The following is a 6,422-nucleotide window of genomic DNA, read 5'->3' as shown; positions in this document are numbered from 1 at the left end:
CCGGGATCAGCTGAACCAATATGGTTTTAGGATATGAGGCGATGGATATAAAACATATTTAGGCTGCTACAAAAATCTCAAGCATCTCTCAATATTTCAAACCTAAACCAAATAAAACTCTAAGTAAATAGAGGCTCAGTAGAGTGACTCCATCTGGTTTCCACTCATTTCTTCTGTAAATTTAGGCGGATAAAGCAGGTAGTGTGACGTGTTAGACTTCATCTTTACAAACCAACGTCCGTTCTCCGTTGAAGTCACATATGGTTCCCGCTAAGCCCCGCCTAGCACGTGCAGGTTTTCAGCTTCCCCTTACTGCAACTCAGAGATTCTTTCACATGCGCATGCGCCACGGTTATAACGCCATCACCATCACGTAGCTCCTCACAGTCTGAGGTCTGTGGTACCCGGAGGTGGTACCGTAGCAACGTGTCGCCGTACTCTACAACAAAAAGGACACCGGGGCGACCCGCGCTCCACCGAGCTTCCAGCGGACGCAGCCGAAGAACCTTCCGCGGTGAGTGAGCGGGACCGAGAGTCCCAACGTGGCGTGTCGAGGCAAAAGATCCGCTTTTTATAGTTTTACATCACAATTTGGGCTCAACGGCTAAAGCTGCATTAAATTAGCTAGCTCTGCTTCTCGGTTAGCCGCCTCATGTGTGAGCCACTCTCATCCCACCCGCTTCCGCTGTCGTTGTTCAGTCCGTTTACTACGACAAGGCGCACATGATTGAAGCTAAGTGGCTTCATAGGAGCGCTCTGAAGCGACGTGGTTTCATTCACCGTGGCGTGATGCTGCCCTCCCGCTATTTTTACATCCACATGTGAAGGCAATGTGGCTCCTCTGTCCGCCTCAGACCAGCCGGAAAGTTGAATATGTATGAAAATAGTTTTGTGGCACAAACACGTGAAGGGCTTCACATCTCATCTACATGAGAGAGGTTTGTCGAAGCCGCATAAAAAAGGAATTTTAGTGGTTTCTGTGACTTTACCAGAATAGTCAAACAGAAAGTCAGTGTGATGTAAATTTTGTCATTTTCCATCTCATTATGTTGACTGAGAGTCCAATCCCTCGTGTCCTATTGTGGTTTTCCGCAGACCTTTCAGTCTTCTAGTGATTTCACCCCCTCTCCCCCAGGGACCTTTGGCTCCCTAGCGTGCCCCAATCTACACACAGGTCCAGTTCACTTAATTCGGTTAGCACGTCCCCACAAAGTGTTTTTCCTGGCTCAAAATGGAGCTCTGGGAAGCTTGACTAGGCATGATTAGTCTGTATTGTTTTAAGGAAATGAGTTTTTGCTATCATGTCAGTCATTTGATAAGCAAAATGCATTTTATGGCTTTGGAAAGTGAGTGAAGAGTTCAGAGAGTGAACAAAATCTCTTGACTCTTGTGTGTCTGGGGGGGAAAAATGCCACATTTTCCAGAGACGCCATGCCAGTGCCAAGTCTGAAACTTCTTCCACTACCTCTTGTTTGAAAATGTCGGTACCATCGTCCCACCCATGTCAGCGACTATTAAAAGTCGCCACTGCAAGAAATTCAGAAATGATTCCCAGATTCAGCCTGCAGATTCTGACCACTGTGGTCGTTTCCCCATGGAAAACTACTCTTAAATTTTCTGTGTAGTGCTCGTAGGTGGTATAAAACCTGGATACAAATGATGTGCCATCACAAAAATGGTTTCTGAAGTCATGTTATATAGCATGGACCCAAGCTTCTTTTTTTTTTGCCGTCCACATCTCAGTGTTTTGAAACTGGATGTGATGAGCAAGGGAGTCTGACTGAGAACAGTACATTTGTTGGCTAACAGCCAGTGATTGACAAATCTAAACCAGTGAACATACTCTGGATAATCCTAGTTTCTAACTCTTAATGACTCAATGTTTTATTCTGTATGAACTGAAACTTGCGACTGAGTCCATAAAGTGACCAGTAAAGAGTTCAGTAGTCGGATTAAAAGAGCTGATAAAAGTTCTTATGTATAACAATAGTCTTTTAGCCGTCACAAGTGTTGCGCCATGCTAGCAATTAAACAGAAGTCAGGTTTGAGAAATTGCCCTATTTTCTTCACATTTTCAACCGAAAGCTACATCGAGCTTTTGTGTTCAATGGCTTCATCTGGCCCAGTGTAATAAGAATTGGATTATTAGTTACTAGATTTGATATTACTGGCTGATAACACTCTTTCCGAGCATTCAAATACGATAAAGTCTTTGTTTTTGGTGTCGTGTTAGTTTGTTTCTGCAATTTCAAAAAGCTCAGTCCTTTTCTCAGATTACACAGAAAGCAATAATGCAACAGCTTGAAAATATATGAGCAGAGGGGAGAAAAAGAATCAAATCAAATAATCTCTGTTGTTTAAAAAGGTCTAATGGGGACATAGAAATTGTCTTAGCTGTGATTTCCAGTATGGTGCAATGTTGCATCTGACTGCAGGCGAACGTGTTATCTCACTCAATGAGTTTCACATGCCGACCCTCTGAGGGTCACGGCTGAATGGAAAGATCGCATGACAGCCACACGCACAGGGATCCCACACAACCCTTATTGTCCCCAAACAGCCAGAGCTGTTTATTAATAGGTGTGTAACCAGGGCATGTTCTCAAGCTGTGGTGCATAAAATGAGTGATTGCTGTGTCATTTTCCACTTGCGGTGACAAGGTGACCCCTACAAGGACAAACATGGCACTGGATTTATGTTTCTTTGTAGCTACTGAGTGCTGGGGGCTGTCCTCTGAACTCTGACCTCCCTAGAGGACTGACAGTTAAACAGCTGAACATCTCCCCCTGGGTTTCAGGAAAACATAATTTGTAGCTGACAGAAGTTATTGAAACAGTTTTTTGTTTTGTTTTTTCCTTTTTTATCTTTTGAAAGGGAGATGCCTTAAAGTTGAAATCTGAGGGGCTGCTCATATTCACATTTAAACTTCCTGTAAGCACTATCCACACTAATTACAATGATTATTTGCTATGAATAATTGTCACAGTACTAGATACAGTTGCCTTTTGTTTGACATTTCTCGGAGAAATAAATTGACCATTGGAGGAGAAAGTGTAGATACAACATAGACTTTTCAGGGTTTTTTTTTTTTTTTTTTTCTTTTTTCTTTTCTTAAAGCACATTTACCAGGTACCTACCTGCTGTTCATATGTTTTGTTTCAGCTGAAAGGGAGAGTGGCCTTAAAGAGTGTCTATAAATGGATGTATTTCCAGGTTTATTTTGTAAACAACAGTCCCTATTTAAATGGAAATGAAGGATATGGGTACGATTTAGGGGGGGCCTAGCAAAGTTGCTACTCTACAATTGTGCACTTTTGTTACTTCCAGTTTCAAAACACCAAGGTGTTAACGTCCCATTGTGAAGGGCCTCGGCTCGAGGTTTCACAATGGGAGTTCACTAACCAATACTACAATATTACCATTTATACAAAGCCTACAAACTAAAATGGCTTGTTTCAGACTGAGTTGCTGCAGCAAGGCACAGCTTAAGATAAATAAGGATTACTTTCTATTATGCAGTTACTTTAATAGAGACACAAGAATAAAAATATGGAGCTCGAAACCAGCAGAACAGGTCCTGCTTAAACTTGTTTGTAGATCAGACTTAATAATAGTGACATACTGTTCTCGTTGTGCAACTGGAAATGAGGCCAGTAGGTACATTTTAAACAAAATATTTTTGAAATCCAGTTAATGTGGTTAAAAGTTTGTTGCCAAAATGCACCATGGGTGTCACAGATCCCCTCTTCAACTATGTACACAAGCCCACAACTTTACCCGGATATTTCATAAGCCCAAAGTTAATCATTTGCACTAATGATTAAACTAACACTTTGCTCCAGGCGTGAGTTCTGTTATCTGTGGGGGGCAAAAAATGAGACTAAATTTGACTTTGTGGACCCGGGGCTCAAATATATCTTCCCACTGAACACCTTATTAAAACAAGTTCACTTTCTTTCTTGGTTGTGTACCTTTTTAAAAACACACATTGTGTTTATTGAAAGATTACCAGGTCATCCCAGTGTGGTTTTTGTGTTACAGACATGTTCTAGCACTCAGGTATTGCCTGTAAGGGGAGCACGTAGTCAGCAGTACTTCATTATGAAATCTTTGTTGCAGGTAATCTTTATTGTTATGACTTGTCAATTCTGAGGATGCCAGCCAAATTTCAAAAACTGCTATACCCAAGCGCACCTTTGTCTTTGTGATTGTTGGCAGGTATCCAGTGTGTTAATACCAGAAAGTTGTAGGTCACAGACTGCATTGTTTTGGTTGGAGAAGACGCCCAGTATCTATCACCTGAATTAACCTGGGCTGGTTTAGGCAGATCTTTTGAAGAAATGGATAGTAAATGTAGTGTGTTGCTCTCATTTTTAGCTTTAAGCTATTTTACACTGGCGCCTCAACCTTATAGACATTAACCAGAGCAGCAGGATGTGGGAACAGAAATCTCTTAGGCTACGTTCACACTGCAGGTCTTAATGCTCAATTCCGATTTTTTGATCAAATCCGATTTTTTTTGGTCTGCTTGTTCACACTACAAATGAAATGCAGCAGCAAACGCGCTCTAGTGTGAACGATCAAAGCGGCCCGCATGCGCAAAAGAAGACGTCACACACAACTCGCTCTGTTTAGACCCAGACCAAACAGTATTGTTTGACTGATGGCCCTCAATATAAAGACTTCGGACTTTACGTTTCCCAATTTTTGCTTTAAGTTATTTTGTTATTTACATAATAATGTAAATAACCTAATAATTATCCTTATTGCTGTTTTAGAGGAGCGGTGCTTCAAAGGATAGTTGCAGATTTCTGTCAGAATTTGCAGATTATACAGTACAAATAAAATGTTCACGTTGTCTTCCCAACAGTTTCACTGACATCTACACTGGATGGACAGGAAGCGTTCGCGATGTCTTCTCGGGCGCTTCTCCGGCGCTGATAATTGGCGTCTGTCTTGTGTCAGTGACGTAAAAGACGGATTTAATGCGATATGACTGTTCAAACAGCAGTCGCTTTCTGAAACATCGGATATGTATCGGATTCAGTACCACATACGAAAGTGACCCAGATCAGATTTGAAAATATCGGATTTGTGCTGTTCACACTGTCATACCATGATCGGATATGGGTCGCATAGGGTCAAAAAAATCGGATTTGATGCGCTTTCGCCTGCAGTGTGAACGTAGCCTTAATCTGTCAACTTGGACTTTAAATAGTCTTGACCACGTCATCTCCCTCCTAGAATAGAATAGAATGCCTTTATTGTCACTATACAGTTGTACAATGAGATATAGAGTCTGTGTAATTAGTCCATATGAAAGTTGAGCAGGTAATTGTATCGGGAATTCACAGCTGTTCTTCTTCCTGCTCCCTTAACCCAAGCAGCACCACATGAGGGAGGGGACACACTGTGTGGTGAAAGGCAAGTCTGCCTGCCTGCACATGACAAGTTCTCCACATGTTAGAAACCACAAGTTTGGACAATGTCCTCATGTGATTCTCCTGACATGGACATAGTTCAAGTGTGCAAATGGCTTATGTAAAGCAAGTGGGATAATATTTAAAAAAGGTGTCACAGTGACTACATAAATGCAGTGGAAAGGTCCAGTTTAGTGACTGCAGGTCAGGTGTGTCAGGTGTGTCAGGTAACCTGTCAGTCACAGCAGCCACACCTGTAATTCCCTTATCCAAATGGATGAATTATTAATTCACCCCAATTAATGATAAGCGATTAAGTGATCAGATGGAAGGGAAAACATTTTCCCTCCCATCTAATAATCCAAATCTGTAATTTTGGCCTTTCCACTTGTTTGAACAAATAAAAAGTCCTGTTTAAATAGTTAAACTTGGCCTTAGAAAAAAATCCATATTTTATTTTCTTCAATAAATGGGTCAGTTGAGCAGATACTCCACAACAAAGAGGAATCCTGTAATGCGAGTGTCTGAATGCTATAGTAGTATTTGACACTGGTCATGGTTTGGGTACGTGCATTTACACCTGCACGAGCTTCACGTGAGCATCGCTGGACTCCAGGGTGAAACATTTGCGTGTGGCAGCTGATTGTCCTCGATCAGGCCTACGTGCGTGTGTACATGCACAGGCTTTGCATGCAAAAGTATAAGGATTTATGTGTACGTGAGTTTCTGAAGTGCACAATGGGGCCACATTAACAGCAGTGAATGCCTGTGGGGTTTAAGTGCTAATTACTGCAAGCTGGTAAACGTCACACTGCAATTATTTTGACTAGTAATATTGTTTGGTGTTTTTTTTTTTTTTTTTTTTTTTTTTTTTTTTTTAAATATTGTTTGGTGTAATGATCAGAAAAAATGGGTTCAATTGGTTTATATAAAAACCAGTCTTAACTGAAAAGATCATCTTCTGTCATCTAAAGTAATTTTTCCCCTGTTCCAAGATATTAA

General features: G+C 41.3%; 1 protein-coding gene across 1 annotated transcript in view; it reads left to right on the top strand.

Moving 5' to 3' along the window:
- Positions 1 to 336: 336 nt before the first annotated feature.
- LOC116309182 (monocarboxylate transporter 1-like) overlaps positions 337 to 6,422 on the top strand; it is a 36,234-nt gene continuing 30,148 nt past the window's right edge. Inside the window, exon 1 of the mRNA XM_031725728.2 lies at positions 337 to 514. The gene's annotated coding sequence lies outside the window, so the exon portion shown is untranslated. The remainder of the gene's footprint in view (positions 515 to 6,422) is intronic.

The sequence above is a fragment of the Oreochromis aureus genome, linkage group 20 (genome assembly GCF_013358895.1).
Source record: "Oreochromis aureus strain Israel breed Guangdong linkage group 20, ZZ_aureus, whole genome shotgun sequence".
Lineage (NCBI taxonomy): Eukaryota > Metazoa > Chordata > Actinopteri > Cichliformes > Cichlidae > Oreochromis > Oreochromis aureus.
The sequence above is the reverse complement of the archived record's forward strand: the minus strand, read 5'-3'. Positions and strand labels throughout refer to the sequence as shown.